The sequence below is a fragment of the Tympanuchus pallidicinctus genome, unplaced genomic scaffold (genome assembly GCF_026119805.1).
Source record: "Tympanuchus pallidicinctus isolate F22 unplaced genomic scaffold, pur_lepc_1.0 scaffold10, whole genome shotgun sequence".
Lineage (NCBI taxonomy): Eukaryota > Metazoa > Chordata > Aves > Galliformes > Phasianidae > Tympanuchus > Tympanuchus pallidicinctus.
This window is the reverse complement of record NW_026294619.1, coordinates 7,628,931-7,649,743: the sequence shown is the minus strand read 5'-3', so window position 1 is coordinate 7,649,743 and position 20,813 is coordinate 7,628,931. Positions and strand designations below refer to the sequence as shown.

Below are 20,813 nucleotides of genomic sequence, written 5' to 3'. Positions count from 1 at the left end.
GTACTGCAATTATGTTCACCTTGACTAACACAGCTAAATCCTTCTCGGGATCTAAAACCCTGATCTAAAGCTTCATTCCACAGGTAAACTCCCAGAGCTAAAGGGGACTGCATAGGGCAGAAGCAAATATTAAAAGGCCCCACCCCAGAGGTTTCAGTAATTTAATAAGGATAAATAAAGCATAGAGAAAATGATTATCAGGAGCATCTCAGCAGATTAGCACCTCACATATTGAAAACATTACAGGGTCTAAATATTGCAGCATGAACATCTTGCTTGTCTGTGAGCACGAGCAATACTGCAAACCACGTAGGAGTCGCATTTTAGATGGCTGAGATGCACAGTTAGCTTAAAGAGCCACAGTCATTATTTTTAGACACGGATGATTAATTTGCTTTACCAAGACTCGAATGTAACATAATGTATATAATAGAATTAGAAGGCTATGTCTCTATTAATACTGTAGGCAAAATGCAGAGATAGGTTTATGAGAAACAGTGGGAGTCTGATAGTTATTTATACCTTCATCCTGTCTTTGAGCATGTGGACTTCAAACTGGAAAGTTGAGCACTTGAGAGCCATGTGCACTGATCACTTTCAAATTCCACAATTGAACATGTTTTGCTGTATTTACATTGCTAGTCTCAGAGTCTGACAGGACGTGACCATATGCTGAGGAGGTCAAAAAAGAGGACAAAAATGCAGAAAATTGAAAGATAATGAAATGGAGACTTTCTCCTATATGAATTTACTTTCACTCAGATGTATGGCATGCCAGGAACCCAAGAAGTGTGATGCAAAGGAAGTTGCTCCACTTCATTTTCATCCAAGGAAAAATAAGAGTGCCATACATTGGAGAGGTCATCCTAACACCTTCAGCACTTCTCTTTTAAGACCACAAGGCTAAATTCTCAGCTTGCCTACACTATTACCATCACACAGAACAAATATGCATTTCTTTCTCTGCAGACTAATAACTAATTATTGTCAGATCCATGTTACCAGTACAAATTTTGGCCCATCTCTGCACATGTGCATTGGGTAGAAATAGTCATATTAAAAAAAGAAAAGAAAAAAATTTAAAAAAAGAAAAAAAATCCACCACCAATAAAAATCCAGTACCCAAGAAACTAAAAACCCACTGGAAAATAGCCAAGGAATCAGTGCTGCACACTTAATAGAGAGCCTGTTCACAGTTCTCATTAATAAATTGCACTATTCTTGATTTATTCCTTAAAGAGTTCAGTGTTCTTAGTTTGTTTCTCATTCACCAAAGGGCAAGCAGGAAGTAATCATACTATAAGAGGTCAAAGCATGTCAGCCTGCCTATGAATATGTTAAATAGGAACTAGAAGTACAAGGATGGAAGATGCCCAGATCTGGAAAACATCCCATGAACAGATGAAGCCAATCAGCTAGAAAGTTTTAAGCATTGTCTGATTGAAGTAACCATTTAATGTACTGAATACAGCTGAGGTTTTCTATGCTAGCCATGCAAATGACAACTAATGCATCTCTACTTAAAGCCCAAGCTTCATTTTATTTTATCTTTTCCTGAAACAATGCTGGTGAACTGATTAGTTAGTGAATGCTTATAAAGAAATACATAAAGGAATCTAATTATAGTAATACATGTGCTGTAGCAGAGGGGTAATTTATGTCAAGACTAATTCTTAATGTTGTGTGTTTCACTGTAACTGATCATTTAACAAATAAACAGAAAGTAGTACAAATAAGCAAAAGTAGTGGAAATATTCACTTCGTTAGCAATAAACTTGGGAGTATGTGAACATCCTTATTCTGGTGGGATTTCCCAAAGTAGAAATAAGGTACTTCAATCTCCACGATCCATTCAATCCTCAAGACTTTTCTGTACCCAAATCTACAAATATCTGGTGTCATGATAAAGTTTTGAATACTTGGCACAGATGTATTTACATCCTGCACCATTTCAGTTACAGTAGAGCTCCAGGGAGCCAAGATTTTGCTTGTTGCGTATTCATTTATCATTCATTTAAAAAACATGGCCATTTGCCAACAGGAACTGAAATGAAATCACCACCTTCTCACAGGCAATCCAACAATCCTCCAGTTGCAATGACATTCACTTACTAATGGGTTAGTTCAGTTTTAATCCGCTGTCTAGAGATGAATAGCATTAATTATTGTAATTGGTAGTGACAGTAATGGGTGCAACATTTCCAGGGCTAATTTACTCTACTTTTGTGAGGTATCATGCTAATGTGGCTATTCTGCTTCAGTACTCAAGATAACTAAAGCTAGCTCTAATGTCTTTCTACTGTTCAACAATTTGCTGAGCCTCTAAATCTTAAGATTTGCAGTGTGTGCAATGGTATGGTGTTGCTGCACTTAAGCTATTGACTGGACCTGAATGTACTGAAGCATCCTGAAAGAAATTATGTGAACCCATCCAACACTGGCATAACGCATACAAAATGTTTTGTTCAGTGTGGCAGCTGAGTTGGGAAAAAATATTGGCTTAATTAAATAATAATAAAGAACCCACTTACAACAGGTGAAGATAGGATCCAGATTAAAGTAGGTCATTTTGAAAAATTATTTTGTACTTTATAGATTCAGAGCAGCTATTTGACCTGAGTTTTCTACCTCTCAAGTGAGTCTCTCAACTACTAAGTTATTAGTGCATGCTGAAGTAGGCCTCCCTCAGGCTCATCTGCTCAAACTGTCCCACTTTGAACAGCACGCTTAAATATTTGCTGAGCAAATAAAAATGATTCTGTAGTTGGTGGTCAGGATGCTCTCTCAGAATATAAGAGACTTAATCATTTATCCAAAATGGAATAACAACAACAAGAGGTACTTGTGATCCATCCTCAGCCTTTTAAATAGACAGTAAAACTGAATGTTGGGACACATTACCAGGAGAAGGATTAAAATGCCCTCAGACAGAGACGCACTGAATACATGTCCACATCTTGCCAGGTAAATATCCTAAACAGAAGTATACTGAATAAAACTGTGACTTGATAAGTTTAAAGAAATGCTGAAATCTGAAGTGGTAGAAGTTTTTTTGGAAGTATCACTGGTAGTTGAAAAATTAGTAGAGCACAGATGAGACCAAATTGGTCTCTAGTTGAAAGAGTTCAATAAAAGCACATTAAGAAATTGTATCTATATATATGTTTGCCTATTTATAGATACAGACATATATACATACATACATGATGTACACATATAGCCAATTAGAAACTTGTAGGCACCAAGAACAAAGAATGTCAAAGGAGCAAAAGGGAGATAAAAGAATCCCAGCTATTTTTTCCTAGTAGTATCTATTATCTCAAATGAAGAAAGGTTGAGGGAACAGGGCTTGGAAAAGAGAAGGCTCTGGGGAGACCTCACTGTGGCCTTCCAATATTTGAAAGGAGTATATAAACGGGAGAATGGGGAATGGGAAAGGGAGAACGACTGCTTACGAGCATGGATGGGACAAAGAGGAATGGTTTTAAACTGAGACAGGGGAGGTTTAGGTTAGATATTAGGAGAAAATTTTTCACACAGAGGGTGGTGACACACTGAACAGGTTGCCCAAGGAGGCTGTGGATGCCCCATCCCTGGAGGCATTCAAGGCCAGGCTGGATGTGGCTCTGGGCAGCCTGGTCTGGTTGGTGACCCTGCACAGAGCAGGGAGGTTGAAATTAAATGATCATTGGTCCTTTTGAACCCAGGCCATTCTATGATTTTATGATGCAATGTTTAGAATGAGATCTGATTTACTAAAATAGAATCTAAGTCTGTTATTACAAGTTACTTTAAATAGGGCTATGTTTTTAGATACAGACTGGAAATTAAAAATACAAGATCATGAAAGATCAAAAATAATAAAAAGAAAAAATTACAGTCAATCTGAGTGGTTCCAAAAAGGCTTTTATGAAAATTAATCAGTATCCAAATTACATTAAATTCTTCTTTATCTGTTTTTCAAACCTCTGGCTTTTTTACTGCTTTGCTTTTTTTTTTTTTTTTTTTTTCCTAAACCTCAATTTAATAGAATTTGATACCATTTAAAATGGAATCCTATTTACAGTTATATATATTCATACAGAGAGTAAGTTAAATTTCAGACTTGTGCAGAATATATGAAAGGCAGCACAGATTTTAGCAGAGCCATATATGCCTAAAACCTGAAGAATAATGCAATCTGTAACGAAGAAAAACATACACTACCTAAAGAAGTGCACAGGATAAGATTCTGAGTACACTGAGTGGTTAAACCTACGAGCAGCTTTACTGATTGTGGTTAAACCTAGGAGCAGCTCCATTGACCTACTAGTTGACTCAGAAGAGAGAGAATGGAAAGTGACAGTTTGGGCTACCAAGTCCAGCTCCCAGCTAGCAAAGGCCCTGATACCACATTAACACGCTTGCTGGAAGGAATTAAACTCACGCTAGTCCCTTCTGCCTGTTCCAGAGCCTCCTCCCTATGATGCTCAGAAATCTCCCTCTCACATGCAAAATTTATTCATGGCCTGCTTAGACTCATTTGTTCCTGTGCCAACATTGTCCTTTGGCTTAAATTGCTCTCCTCCCTCCCTGGTGTTTATCCTCCCTATGTATTTATAGATAGCAATCAGATCCCCTCTCAGCTTTCATTTTGCTAGGAAAAACAAGCCAAACTTTTCCCAGTCTACTCTCATAAGACAGCCACTCTATTCCTCTGTTATCCTTACAGTCCTCCTCCACACCTGCTCCTGCTTATGTTGCCAGTTGTTAGTTTATGCCAGAAAACTGGGACATCCACTTGAAACCACCAGCATGGCTTCACCGAGGACAGGTCCTGCCAGACCAACCTTGTGATTTTAAGATGGCAGTGGACAAAGGAAGAGCTACTAAAGTAATCTATCTGGACTTCAGTAAGTCTACCTGGACTTCATATTAAAAGAGGGGAGATTTAGATTTGATAGAAGGAAAAAATTTTTTACAGTGAGGGTAGTGAGACACTGGAACAGGTTGCCCAGAGAGGTGGTAGAAACCATGTCCTCTGAGATATTCAAGGCTGAACAGAACTCTGGACAACCTGATCTAGCTGTGGATGTCCGTGATCATTGCAGGGAAGAAGGAATAGATGTCTTTTAAGGGTCCCTTCCTTATGATTAAATGATTCTCAAATGATTCAGTGATTCTTGGAAGAAGCTGGGTCCATGTTGACTGGGAGAAGCATGGAATCCAGAACGAAATTAGTGGGACTGAGCAGAGGCCGCATATCTGTGTTTAACTACACTATTCCCTGAACTTCATAGCAAAGCTGTGTTTTGGAGCCCAATGATGAGCTCAAAGACTGATCACATACACCAAGTAATGTTTATAATGCCATCAAACATTAAGGAACACTGAATACTAAATATTGTCTTATAGGGGGAATGTAGATTTCACTTCATTAGTCATACAGATGGATATTTATCACACCAAGATGTAAACAGAGCTACAAGCATTTGTAAGCATGCAAGATCTCAGATGCCCCCATATATGTACCTCCATCACCTTCCTGAAGAGGATGTTTCAGGCTCAGGTGGCAGAAGCTGGCTCAGCCCAGCACTCCACAATCCCATTTGGAAGGGAAGATTTATAGAAAAACCTATTTTAGAGAGCATTTGACACTGACTATCCAAACAACAGTGCAAAAAAGTTCAGATACTTCTATTATTTGAGCTCAAGCTGCCTCAGCCCCACTCACCACTGACACAGTCATGTATGGATGGGTTAGCCTGTGACTACACTCAACAGAGCACTTGTTATGGGATACACCTGGGATATGCAGCGTGGGATAAAATAACCTGCACTATTTCAGGCCCGTTACAATGAGATGTATGCTCTTTGGGAACAGCTAAATTAAAAGTATGCATTAATAGGGCTACTGTTCATATTTCATGTCAGTGTATTTCTTCTGGACTATTTATAAATGTTACATGAAAAATTATTGGTCAGATTCTCAGCTGGCATATGTTGATGGAGCTTCATTAGCTACAATGAAACCTATCATTGCACCAGCCAATCCGTTGACTATTTATTAATTAAGTTGTAGAACATGCCTTTGAAGGGGATTTTTCATCCCTGTACGTAATCCATCTAACCATATTTCTTTTTTCACTTTCCCATGGACAAAATATACTCTTCAGATTGTTGCCAAAACCTGCATGATTCACTATATTGGAATAAATCTGCCCTTCTGGAATTTATGGGCAGGGGCACTATGCTGAGTCTGATTAATCTGAGATTTGAAGGGCTTCAGTCCAGCTATAAGTTTCAGTAAAGAGCTGTAATTACAGGTTAAGTATAGCAATTCTAGATTGCTGAACATTTCTGTATTGATCTCTTTAAACCATTAAATATAGAAGTTCAAATTCATGCACAAAGGCAACACTTTTGAAATCTCAGTAATTTAGGGGGATTATATTTCCAAACATGGTACAGATGGCATAACACTTATCTAAGTAATGGCTTCTCTGTGCTGGAAAAACTGAAGAATGGGCTGCACAAGCAGGACTTCCATTTTATTTTAAAGGTGATGTTTCATTGTACTACTTCCACTTTTTTTTTTTTTTAGTGAGGTGCTGGGGAAAACAGACAGATTATGGGGGAATGATGGGTTGACAAAACTGATATCTCAACCATTAGCCCAGTGATTTTCCTGGTTGCCACTGTCCTGAACTGTATGAATGCACTGTTAAAACAGCAAGAACTGTTTCTTCAATAATCCTCCTCTCCATGCTGCTTCAAGTGCAGGCAACCTCACTCTTTTTCCTGGGCAGCTAAGTAGCAGATAACGTAAGGACTAAGATGTGCTCCTGGTCACTTGGGAGACATGGAGCATGTATACAAAATCATTCAGTGGTAAGGGCCTTGAGGTCTTGTCTCCTTAGGGTAAGTTACAGCACTCAGAATGCTGTCATCTTGTTTGGCAGCTCCTCATGAGGTCTCCTGCCCCAAATCATCTTCATACATCAGCTCTGCATGCCTGCCCACCCATTCCGAGTCTTCTCCCTTAAGGTATAAGGAGAAGTATATTGGGAGAGGTGGGATTGTTGCCCATGCCCATCTGAGCAAAAATAACAGAAACAACCGAACAAATAAACAGAGAACTGGGTGCAAAGAACTGTTTACTCCCTTCCCTTCCCTTCCCTTCCCTTCCCTTCCCTTCCCTTCCCTTCCCTTCCCTTCCCTTCCCTTCCCTTCCCTTCCCTTCCCTTCCCTTCCCTTCCCTTCCCTTCCCTTCCCTTCCCTTCCCTTCCCTTCCCTTCCCTTCCCTTCCCTTCCCTTCCCTTCCCTTCCCTTCCCTTCCCTTCCCTTCCCTTCCCTTCCCTTCCCTTTTTCAGTGCCAGTTTTGTTATTTACTTGATATTTACTTAAATGCGTTCTCTAAGTTCAGTGTTGTCTCTCTGTGCCTGTGGTTGTATTAAAAGTGCCATGCAGTCTCTCCTCTAAGCTAGAATATTGGTATTGTGTGTCATCTGTGCAAAACACTTATGAGATCTGGTCCATAATTACAGCTTTCTAACATCATACAAGAACATTTCTCAGACCTACTAATTGTGCTGCCCTTTATGCTCCATCTTATTGATTAAACATCTGTTAGTGTTTTGGCGAAATGAGAATTCACTCGCAATGCAATGTGTCTGCTATATTAAATTCTGTTTAAGTCAGCTCTAACTACAAGTTTGAGATACATGTATTGTATCTCCTTAATTGTATCCTAGTATTTTTGCCTATGTTATTTGTGCTGTTTGCTGGAGGGCAGCAGAGTGTTCTAATGTTTTCTTTACAGAAAAGTCAAGTTATATTTCCTTATTATTACTTTTTTTTTTTCCCAAACTTGAAACATTTCAAATACTTTGGAACATTGCAAATAATGCAATAGTACAGACCTTTACCTTTTTCGTGTATCACAATCCAACTACTCAGTAAATTTTATCCTTTGTGGGAGTTACTTAAAAAAAAAATCAATCTCTGTCTCTCCCCAAAGAAGAACATAAAGACTTTTTAATTAGACATTCGTAATTGTGAAGAATTTTCCTTTTCAAGGAGGACAAAAAAAAAAAAAAAAAAAAAAATCTTTGAACAAGATCCCTCTGCTTCTACTCTTCATAATTCAAATTAAAATAGAAAAGATGTTGGTATGCTGGTAACCTCTGGGAAATTAAATGAATAACTCTAGCAAAGATATTGCAGAGAGCAATGCAGAGATTCTCTTTCCATTCCTTGTGCTTACTAAAAAATCAGAAGCTCCGCACAGAAGAAATCCAAAATCTGACACAAATAGAGAGGAGCAGAGTTTGTTTCACTGCTGTCCAATGTTATTTCAAATTGACTTATCCTTTCTTTATCTCATTTGCTGACTGATAAAATCCTGACAGTATTAAAAAATAATCTGAGTCCTATTGCATGACTTGCTTTCCTTCTGTATGTTTTATGTATATTGATTGGTGAAATGAAAAAAATGCTAATATCCATATGTTGCCACATCAAGAAAATGTGGACCACTTCTTTTCCCAAATTACATTATGTCTCGATGATTTTGCAAAGATCTGGGAGCTGAGCTTGCATTCAGTACTGACACAGAATGAACCAACTCAACAACAAAGGAGCAAAATTAAATTACTTCTACCCATATTTTATCCTTTTGACATGTACTTTCAGTGTCCCTTCCTCCATCATCTCCAATCTGAGAGTCACAGTATCACTACTGAATCCCTGCCTAGCAATAAAAATACCATCTGCAGCTGTCTCCGATCCAAACCCTGATGAAGTCAAGAGAATCTTTCCATTGACTTAGAGAGGTTTGATTCAGGCCCTTTCCCTCCTATGGAAGAGAATGGAAATCCTACTGCAGTGTTTTGAGGGTTTCATTGTCCTGCTTCAGTATTTTAGAGTCCAATTTGGAACACAAACTGTCTCTTAAGTTTCAGATGAAAAACTCACTGACTTAAATGAACACACATGGATGAATGTTATGTTGGAAAAAGAGCCTTCAAGCTTTATCTTCAAGAAAACTGTAGCACTTTAGGGAGATACGTACTGCCAAAAAGCCAAACGAACAAGCCAAGTGACAACAATGAGAAGAACTGCAAGAACAAAAAGCTGCTTTTGGACTCCCACTGCTGTCCCAATTAGAAAATAAATAATAGAAAAATTAAGGTAGCAGACCTTGAGGCTATCTTAAAACTAAAGCTTTCTCAAGACTGTTTCATTCCCCAAATTAAACAAACAATTCATTGATTAACACCTATTTTTATACTTCAATAAGGATCTGAACCAACCACTTGCTGTACTTACTTAGTACGTAAAATCCAGTTATAGAAATTGCTCTCTTGACTCAATAAAGAATAGATAGCACCTTAAAAGCAACACTGAAATTCTCTTCTTCCACAGAGGCTTGATCCTGTGGTCACTAAAGTCTTTGATTGATTATTGATGATTTCAAGACTGCATGGTCAAAACCCAGTTGAGTTGTTTTTACATCTCAAAATGCAATCAAATATCTAAACATCTTTAAAATTTAGTTACACAAATGCCTAAAGTCTACTCTACACTGGCATTCTACTTACTTATTTGAGTGAGTGTCCTTTATTTCACGTAGAGAAGTCTAAGCATATGTGGATGTCACCGGGGGCAGATATCATCTCCATGTGCAAGGAACACTTGGGGTCAGTTCCCTGTAGCTCCTGTGATGTTTTATTAAATGCCTTGATCATGAGGTATCCTACTGCTTTATGTTCCCAGGCTCTGGCCTGGGGAATTATAAGACCTTTGTAGAAATCTAAGGGGGTGTTTCCAAAGAGTTAAGATCAAAGATTTTACGTATATATGTGCATGTGTATGTATATGTACATATATATTCACATATGTATATACATTTATACATATACACACATATATACATGCACACTCATGCATACGTATGGTCGTATGATCAGTAGCAGAATACAAAGAAGAAACTGAAACATTCAGCATGAGCCACTTTGAGTCAATGAGGCAATTTATAACACTAAATTATTGTTCTAAAACCTGGGATTTGCATTTTGCTTTGTAAACCTATGTTGTTAATTATAGACGGTGTGAAAATTAGGAAATACCTGCATTTTAGTACTGAGTCAGCTGTGACTACAAATATCTAGAACAGCAAAAAGGAGTGTGTTTCACATGCTTTGTGAAGTGCTCTCACACACAGATACACTCAAACACAATATTTATTTATAGTAACCAGCTGACTTATGGCTGGTTTGATTCTCCCCATTGAAAAATTTGTCAAATTCTCCTTTTCAACTCATCTCTGATGCATGAAGTGCCCAGGGCATAGCTCATGGTTAAAATACAACCCTACCAAACAATTTACAAGAGGATAAAATGGATTAAATGCAGAGCTCCAGCTTTAAATATGGATAGTCCCAACTTCAGAAGGCATTCAAAAACATGCTTCAGTGTTAGCAGCTCAGGGATATCCTCTCTCTTGTTCTAGGACAGCAAAAAAAAAAAACAAAAAAAAAAAAACAAAAAAAACACAACCAAAAAAATCCTCACAGTTCCTGCACTAGCTGATGGAAAGACTTCTGGATCAAGCTTTGTGGGAGGCTATCTTTAACTTCCTCAGGGTAGTAGTGTGACTACTGCATGGTGTAACGACATAGTTACACTATGCAGGTTCTTACGCAGTTTTGTCTGGGCAAAGTCAGCTGTCTTTGCACCTTTGGGAAAGGGGTGAAACTCTTTCATGGAGAAAGAAACAACATGCCAGAAAGCTCTTAAAATAAAGCTCTTAAAATAAAACATGATTGTTTTGTGGCTTTAGAGGTAAACTTAACAGAGTAGGAAAAGCAGCTAAAAAATGCATTTTGTAATCCTTTTGTTTGAGAATTCTTTTCCTTGCTTGTTCTTGTTATGGATAGCTTGTGATGGATTCATGATGCACAATACTTAGCTTGATTCACACACAAATATCTCAGAATCACAGAATTGCAGGGGTTGGAAGGGACCTCAAGAGATCGTCAAGTCCAACCCCAATGCTAAAGCAGTTCCCTACAACAGGTCACACAGATAGGTGTCCAGATGGGTCTTGAGTATCTCCATAGAAGGAAACGTCTCTGGACAACCTGTTCCAGTGCTCTGTCACCCTCACCGTAAAATATATAGAAACTGCTTCTGTTATCTAAAAGTGTAACCGCAAAACAGAATTGTTATGTACAGGTGAGATTACATCTGTCACAGCAAGCTCTCCTTCAGATGCTTTCTTTCCTCCACTTCTGAAATAAAATTAATCATAGTGGAAAGCCGTCACCTTTATATCAATATAGACCTCAGAGCAAGACTCAGACTTCACTTTGTTAGGCTGAAGCCATGTATGCTGTCTCTCTGCAAGATGCCACATCTAAATTCACTTTATACCACACAGACCAAAAATCCCTTTTGAAAGGTGACAGGTCAGTGCATTAAGCAATTGCTCTACTGGTGGGGTGAAGATGGATAAATTACAGAGAAGTAAAGCCCGACACTAAAAAACACCAGGTGGATCAAGGACACTTCTATCCATTCTGGCTCATTAGACCTAGGACAACAAGGTCAGCAATGTTAAATTTAATCACAAGTCTTCCTAGAGGTATGGTAAATGTGTTGGCAAATTTTCATACCATATTCAAGATAATGTATCACCCACAGCTTGAGAGGTAGCTTGTCTGTGTTTTAAGTATCCACAGTATTTATGGTCAGTTAAGACAAACCTTTATTGTTTTTCAACTACAATGAGTGAAATTCATCTCAGGCATTTAACTCCCCCTCTACCCCCCTCCCTCCCATTAAAAACAGAGGAGCTGTAGTTCATGTATGTTAGCACTCAGTTTGGCATCATCCTTTTAATGGAAAAATAAACCAAGCTGTCTATTCTAAATTGAATCAGGCAAAATAAATAAGCAAACCAAATTTTTCTTTGCTGTAGGCACAGAGTCTATGTCCTGAACGGAGAAGTCTACTTAGTTTTAAAATCTTTGGATAAAACAGTGTCTTTCTGTACTCTGTTTGTAAGGTCCCTAACACAGTGGGTGTCTGTTCTATTACTACAACTTTCATGCACTACAGTAATAAAAATAATTGACAGTAATAATACTGTGAAAGTTATTTAACATTGAGCTGTCTTGGGTGAACTCCATCTTGCCTCTGGAAGGTCCACTGGCCCTCACAGAATAGTACAGTACATGAAGAAAAAGAGTGGCACAAGCAACTTCTGTGTTACTGATACCACTCTCACAAAGCACAGCATGTTGTAAATATTAAAAACTATTGAGATAAAGCAGGAATAGGTCATTCCTTCCCTCCCTTCTACTGTCACATATCATCCTGGAGAAAACTTTACCATGCTCATCTAGAGTGCCATTTTGCTTTGCTACTGCCAGAACAGCATAGCAGTCCAAGACCTCCATTACTGGAAAAAGTGCTGCTAGCCTTGATGGTAATCCTTCTGCTCATTTGCAGTTAGTCCTCACACGTGGTGGTGTTGCTCCCAGTCACAGAAAAAGTATCTGCCATGTAACAGAGGTCCTACTAATGGAAGCGTGCTTTGCAGCTGCTGCTAAACATACTGCCATGACGAGTTATCTAAAGTGGGTCAATCCATCATCCTGAAAAATGTTTGAATGATATTACCCATGATTAGTTTAACTGTAAATTGTTCACTAAAATCCAAAGTGGGAGAGAGTAAACATAGGCCCTGGCTAGCTTTATCTCACTTCATAAATTCTGCATGCAAAGAAATTGCAAAAAAAAAAAAAAAAAAAAAAGAAAAAAGATTTACGTGCCTGTGCCTGAATGCACTTCCTCAAAACTAGCTCCAGATGGTTCCAACAATGAGAGGCTAAGGAAAGGGCTGAAGGAATGAGATATGCTGTGGTGATGGGCCAAACAGAAAAAGGACAACAGGCTGTGCTTAATAGGAGTGTCACTGGACTGGGAAGCAGTCGGAAGGGACGAAGTGAGAGGTCTGAGCTCTGTGTATGAGAGGTAACCAGCATTGTGAGCTGCAGGGCAACAAAAACTGGAGGACCCTCCTTTGGCAAAGAGAGGTTTTAGTAACTCGAGGAAAAACAATCCCAAAAGTAAACAAAGACAAGGGGAGCTTCTGTTTCCTGATCGTAACAGTGTGTGTGGTAGGTGAGTTTCATAAATAACCTGTTTCTAGGAACCCTTCCTCCTGATCCTTAGCGACTTCCTTAATTGATCTTTTATCATCACCAGCTTCAGCTTCCTCCTCTTTCTTTTAAAACTAAAAGAAAGTAAAACTAAGGGCAAATGAAAGATTGCTTATCATCTACTTTAGGCACATCCAGTCTACCTAATGGTCTATGTAATGAAGCACTCATCATGACAAAGGTATTGCTTTGCCAATTCCATATAACAAATAGCTTGATCTAGGGATGACATGGCTCTTAACTTCCCTCCTCACCAGACTACTGCTCCTATTAATCTTATCTAAGGTATACACACTTAAAAATAAAATAAAATAGTGATTAACATCTGTTAAAACAACTAACTGATTACACTGAAATTTTTGACTTAAGATCTCTTAGGGAAATGTCAAGACAGGCTTGGTGTTATTTCACTGAATTAACAAGAAAAAAGAACAAAATACATCATAAACCCAAGGGAAGAGAAGAAAAATTGGTAGTGGAAGTGGTATCTATAACTGGCATGTACTAGTGAAGGGGACAGTTCTTAACAACGCTCCGAAGCAGATCCAATTTAGACTGTAGAAATGCCCCTAAGCTACTAATTCTCTTGGGAAGTGATGGAAAGACTCTCTATAGTCTTCTGTGGTGGCAGAAAATGCCAGATGACACCACATTGTGCTTCAGAAGATCACAACTTTCATGGTAAGAGGTGGTTTAGCACTAAATTGCATGCATATTGCCTTACCCTCTCGGGGTTCTCAGTGGTCTAGTTGGGTATCAGAATGTCAGATAAGTAACAGCTATTGAAAAGTCAAGCTTACTTATTCAGCAATAGTATGTGAGATACTGTAATTGTTATCCTATAATTAATTGCACATCTTAGATACTTGGCACATGATCGAGAAGTTAGGTAGTTTCTGAGTTACAATTTTTAGTGGCTCTAGGTGAGATCTGAAGTCTGACTATGCACTGATCTGTAACTTGCTCAACTACATATGCCAGGATGAGCAAGTACTAAAAGGCTAACAATGTGATTGAGTAGAATTTCTTATTCACTTCAGCCCTTTATTTCCCTACCAATACATAAACAAAAACAGATTGTTTAAAGGTCAGCTGATTATGCCTTTGTATTTGTATCACCTTCTCCTGTGGAAATTCGTACAGCATGTAGAAAATAAGAGAGAGAACTCGACCGCAGGTAATAGGGAGACTTTCAGAAGATACACTAAATTCCCCTCAGCTTTAAATACAGACACTGCAAGCTGCTCTGTTTTCAGTACAGGAGTAGCATAACCAATTAAAAGAACAGGGGACCATTTAGGCAGGCAAAGCTAGGGAGCCTTTTTATGCAAATCTCAATCACCAAAGCCAAGGCTGCAGTGCTGATTTACACAGGCAGATGAGTATCGGACACGAGATAGGATTTTGCCCAGACCATCTGTCACAAGATCTCTATGCTTAAAGTTCCCTGGGGTTCTTTAATGACTAATAGTCAGCTTTTTCACAGTTTTTATGCCTACTCCAAAAGACAACACACTGAGAATATGGATACTCCTAACCTCATGCTGGGGTGTTGATTCATTGCAGATTTGGCAGAGTATTGATTCATTTCTCTGAATAACCAACATTTTTTCTTTAAACACTCTAACTTTTCTTAGGTTGTGTACTGTCCAAATACTTATCTACTTCATTAAAACACTCTGATCGATTTCTGTGCTCTGCAGATGAAGGTATGTCAAGTTTAATTCATGAACAAAAAAAACCGCATAAATAACTCCACTACAAACACTAAAAAATAGATAAAAAACTTGTTTTTAGACCTACTGGGAGTTTGTTGAATACACACCATAATTTTATACTATTAAAGACATTTTACTGTTCAGTATGTTTTCCATGTCAGATTCTAGGACAGACTTGAGCTGATGCCCAAATTAGTTTGAAATACACTTCACTTCATATAAATAGAGTCATTACGGTTCTGTGGTATGTCTTCCACATAGTGCAATCTTAATATCATGTTTTGGATTCTTAGAAATAACTGCAAAGAAGAGGACAGTTAATCGTCTTTATGCCTGCATTAATTTGCGAATCTGAGGAATCAGTGTTTCTAGAAGACTGTTTTACAATTATTGTCCCTCACTTCTTATTTGTTTTACACTGAGGGCAGTAAGTTCATAACCACACGAGGGTTCCTGTTACATTACAAACTTTCGTGATCCAGATGAATCACTGGATGGTTGCAAATTGAGTTCTGACATTGTGAATAGTCTATCAACCCATGCAATACAGCTGATAACCAAACATCCCTGAAACGTGAAGCCTTGTTCACAATTCTTATGAAGTGGGTCAGTGGTATCAGGTCGTTGGTTGTTAGGTGTGTGTCCACATCCACTGTCATATCCCTTATTGTGTATCTCTCAATTAGAAGTCAAACTATGTAGCACAGATATCTTTAACGGGATGGATCTACTATAGTCTGACAGCTTTGTTTGTTTTTTGTTTGTTTGTTTGTTAATAAGGAATGGATCAGAGTATGTTATGAGAAGAATGTCTTTTAGCTTCCTGAAGGGGACACCTGACACTGGAGCTGGGATAGAAATTTTACATGCTTTCCATCATTTTGTGCAACCCTCTGAAAATGTTTAAATGGTCTCCATAGCAGCCTGGGAGAGGAAAGTAAGGAAAAGTCTCTGCCCAGAACAAAAACCCAGAACAAAGCTGTGTTCAAAGACTTCCTTCAGGACATCAGAACAAGCTGCATTACCTGGGGCCTGCCATGGTCAATCCAGATGTACGGTCACTGTGGCACACCATCTGAATTAGTATAATCTGGTAAACTCATCAACATCTCAGCAAGGAGGCTTATGACCGAGAGAACACAAAGCTGGTTCATTTTCTCACACAGAGAGGGCTTGGAGCATACAGCAAGGTAGTAAGTCAGGGCAACTCCTGTTAATGCTGTGTCTATTTTTAGAACTGGAAAAACTTCCCAGGTCTGTCATTCCAAGGCTTTATGTTTAGGTCATGCTGGTCCTCTGGCCCATAAAGGAAAGAGCCATGTCCTTTGTGTTGTACTGATGAATCCTCACTGAATTTAATGGGGCAGAGACTCATTGGTGTTTAAATCTACATGTCAAGAAAAACCTTTACTAAACGCAATTCTCTGCCATGTAGAACAATGTGAATCATCTGGCATGAGGAGGTAAGGAGCTCCTCAAAAGCAAAGGAAAATAAAAGGTAATGTCATTTTGCATTTTGAATGTCCAGCACCTATCCTTCTTCCTAATGTTTTACTTAGTTAGTTCCAAGGAGAAAGAAAGGGAGAAAGAAAGCACCAAGCTTCCTTTTTTTGTATGCAGAGAACACTTTTCTGGAAGGCCATTAGGATGCTGCACGGGGGTATGAGCACCCCTGTGTTAATTTAAAAACTCAGTTGGTGATCTTGAGGCAAGCTCAAGGCCACTCTGCATAAAGTGTGTGCATGTATATTTGTACAGTGAAAAAGTCAGGCTTTGTGTTAACTGCATTCTACTTGACAGACCCTTCACAACTTAAGTACTGTGGCCAGTCCCTACTGTGCTTTTAATTTCCTTGCTTTATGTTTTCTTAGTGGATTTTTCCTTTTTATAGCATATTATTTTTCAGCTCTGATTTTCAAAGGCCTTCACCGTGTGGAGCTTTTCTCTGCTGACATGCTTGTGGGGGGGCTTTGGCTTTCATTTAATGTTCCAGCTGGGTTTCTGGGGCATCAGCTTAAGCGCAGAATTCCCCCAGGAATAACAACGAATCCATTTTATTTCCTTTAATACTTGCTGTATGCTTGCTTACTTTCAACCAAGCAGACACATTTAGTAACCACCACTGGTTACCTCTCTCAGCAGCTCCTCCACTCCCCCACTTCCAAACACAGAAAGTACAAAAAACAGACTTTGCTTCAGAGGTGACTCTGTTGGGGGAGAACAACCGGAGGAACGGTCAACCCTGTTATTGCCAAAATACAGGAATTCAAGCCAGAGCTCAATGAAAATAAACAGGCTGTTGAAAAAGAAGGTGAAAAGTGAATGGAAGTTCTGCTGCCTCAGGGAAAATAACCTCACTGTATGCTCCATCATCGAAGCCTCTCCCTAGAAAAGCACTTAAGCAGGTAAGCCCATCCTTACTGACAAGAGCATTTTAACAATATGCTGAGATTTCAGCAAACATGCAACTTAACTGAAAGCATTTCTATGAATTATGGGCTACACATTACATGCTAAAATAAATCTTTTAAAATTATTATTTTACTGGCTAAACATCTTCACCGGCCAGTTTAGGACACACAGCGTTGCTTGACATTTAATCTCTGCTATTAGTTTTTTATTCTAGATACCTATGGACAATCTATCTGCCCATCCTTTTCCTCCTCCCTTAGCCATGCAAACATGCCTCACACATCCAACCTGCCAACACAACTCTTCTGCTCAACTTTGAGCTTCCCTCCACGTGCTGTAAGAGTCACGGAAGTACAGCTGTTGAAGGGTAAAATAATGCCTCATTTTTGGAGGAACTGCTCTGACTGATGGTGGGATGAGCAAGAAGCCAATAGCTTTGATTGGAAGAGAGCTGCTCTTCTGTGGTTGGTCCTGAACCACTGCAGATGAAGAAATCCATACACACTGGAGGGGAATCATAGTATCACAGAATCGTTAAAGTTGGAAAAGACCTTAGAGGTCATCCAGTCAATCATCAACCCATGTCTCTCAATGTCACATACGCATGGTTCCTGAACGCCTCCAGAGACAGTGACTCCACTACCTCCCTGGGCAGCCTGTGCCACTGCTTCACCACTCTTTCTGAGAATGCTTCCTATTATCCAACCTGAACCTCTCCTGATGCAACTGAAAGCCATTACCTCTTATCCTTTTTCTTGTGTTAACTGTGAGAAGAGGCTGACCCCCACTTCCCCACAACCTCCTTTCAGGTATTTAGTCAGGTAGTTCAGGAAAATACCTTTAATTACCTGGCGCTGAAGGATTATTTTGAGGCTAGCAGGTTAGTGTTCAACTGAAGCCCTACAGGTGGCATAAAGGATTCCATTTTTTCTGCAGAGGGATGAGTACAGTTTGGGCAGGATCACATGTGTCTCTTTGTCTGTGTTTGTGTCTCTGGGCACATGGTCACACTCCGGTTACAAGGGATGTAATTCTGGCAAGTCTGAGGATTTGTCTCTGCATGGCACAAATGGTACAAGGGTGAAGCAGGACAAGGCAATGTCCTGTTTCCGTGTCCTCATGCCTCCGTGTTTGCCCAGGTACCTCTATCTTTTTTCCAGCCAGAAATTCTGAGCTAAAGGCAATGAAGGTCTTAAACCATTTGTCTGGACCCAGGTTTGGTTTCTGGACTCAGGTTTCTGAACATCTGGGAATCTCTTGGTTTTTGCAAGTGTGGAATAAATCAGCTCTAAAGCCAGGCACAGGTTAATACACCTGTAATACACTTGATGAAATGTGTCTAGTGGAGCCACAGGCTCACCACTGGTGCAGGAGGGTATTGTACTCCCCTACAGGAAAATCTAAAAGAAAAAAAAAAAAAAAGAAAACAAGTGAGAACTTCAGCCACAGCACAAGGTCCCCAGCGGTTTCAAAGCCTGCAGTGAAGCACACAACTGTGTGGCCTTTGCAAGCAGGCAGAGTTGCCCTGTGGTTCAGAGAGAAGGGTCATATTGCAGTGCCAGGCTACCGCAGAGACCGAGGGACAAGAACAAGCCATGTCTGACATGCTAATGGGGCTGAAGACTCATTCCACTGTCCCCTGAGCTGCCCAAGGGAGCAGCTTTGCTTCCTGACAGTCTTCTCTGCAGTATCTCTTAAAAGCAAAACAGATTTCTGCTGCTTTCACAGTGTGCTACGCATGGATATGTGGTTTATTTGAGATCACTTGCGCTTAAATTTACACTGGTTGTACCAAAATCAGATGCAAGCTCGTCCATATGTTGGCGCCTGACCTCAGAGCAATGAGAAAAAGATCCACCCACCTGCAACATCTCATTGGCTTGCAAAAATAAAACCAGTAAGCAGGAAAGTCTTCTCATGAGGAATGATCACAGAATGTGCAAGCATCAGCTGCTGCTTTGTGCTGAACCTCCTGCAAAAAACGCAGTCAGTGGTCACTACTTAAGAACTGTAATTGTTGCATTTTCCTCAACCTTTGGCCTCTACTGCTGTCAAAAGTAAAACCTTTGTTGAGTGAGGAGTGTATTGTGAGTCGGAAAAACCTGTCAGATAGAAGAGCCTCCAGCCACAGAAAAGGTCTAAATTCTCTAACTGCATTTCACTTCACAGAACCTAAATGACTTTGAGGAGCCATTGGGTATTTGTGGCATTTAGCAGAAAAGTGTTGTAAACAAACACTTACATGATCATTAGGCACTTTTAAACAAAATGCTTGCTAATCACCACCTCCCATGACAAAGCCTTCATAACTGCAGCTCATTTCTTTAAAACTTTACAGAAAACTATTGGAAAGACTCAGGCATCCATATGAGGACAGCTGCCCAGAGCTGTGAGCAGGGAACACAGTAGGACTTTTACATTCTCCTCTCATAGCCTTTGTGAAGTGTAAATAATTAGAATCAAGTGTGAATAATTAGAATAAAGACACTGTTCTTAGTTGGTATAAGATAGCTGGTGGGCTAGCTTTCTTTGGGGGCTTTCTTGTGCTTAATTTTTTAATCAGGTTATTTTTATTTACAGCATAGTATAGTATATTTTATTTATAGCATCTCAAGTATTTATACAAACTGGGGAAAGATCTCCTTGAGAGCAGCCCTCACAGAAGGACTTGGGAGTGCTGGTGAATGAGAAGCTGGACATGTGCCAGCAGTGCGTGCTTGCAGCCCAGAAGGCCAACTGTGTTCTGGGCTGCATTAAAAAAGGGGTGGCCAGCAAGGAGTGGAAGGAGGTTATCCCCTTCTGCTCAGCTCTTGTGAGGCCCCACCTGCAGTACTGCATCCAGGCCTGGAGCCCCCAGTACAGGAAGGATTTGGAGCTCTTAGAGTGGGTCCAGAGGAGGGCCACTAAGATGATCAGAGGACTGGAGCACCTCTCCTATGAGGGAAGTTTGAGGGAACTGGGATTGTTTAGTTTAGAGAAGACTCGGCTGCTATCCGAGCTGGAAATCCATGAAGTTGTCTCATCACTCTGTACGTCACAAAGCTGTTCTTTCTTCTTCGTGATGTACTGCTTGTAGTTATTGCCTGGGAATCACACTTCTAGCAGATACCTTGGCAACAGTCAGTGTGTTGGTCTGATCCTTATAAGGCTTTAATGAGAACGATTTTTGAAAACATAGATTAAGCTCCAACTATGCTATAAAGAAACCATTTTTCATTAAGCCATTTTCAACCAAACTGCATTCACTTAGGACACTAAATCATGCAAACAGAATATAAATAACTTAGAGGCTCTATAAATCATGTTGGTCACTGATAAAAAAAAAAAAATAAATAAAAGAAAGAAAGATTAAATTAAAGTATTCATTTAAAAATGAGCTGGGGGAAAGAAAGCACTTCCTGCAGCTTCGTTGCCCAGCGTAGCCTAATTTATCTGGACTGAAACCCATGTAAGGCAACATAAGATCAGAACCGAG

The 20,813-nt window shown here is 39.5% G+C and overlaps 1 long non-coding RNA gene across 1 annotated transcript in view; it reads right to left on the bottom strand.

Annotated features, from left to right (window-relative positions):
• Nucleotides 1-20,813, bottom strand: part of LOC128091459 (uncharacterized) — a 597,131-nt gene that overhangs the window by 51,412 nt on the left and 524,906 nt on the right. The window contains exon 5 of the long non-coding RNA XR_008211422.1: nt 19,201-19,310. This is a non-coding gene — a long non-coding RNA (uncharacterized LOC128091459). The remainder of the gene's footprint in view (nt 1-19,200; nt 19,311-20,813) is intronic.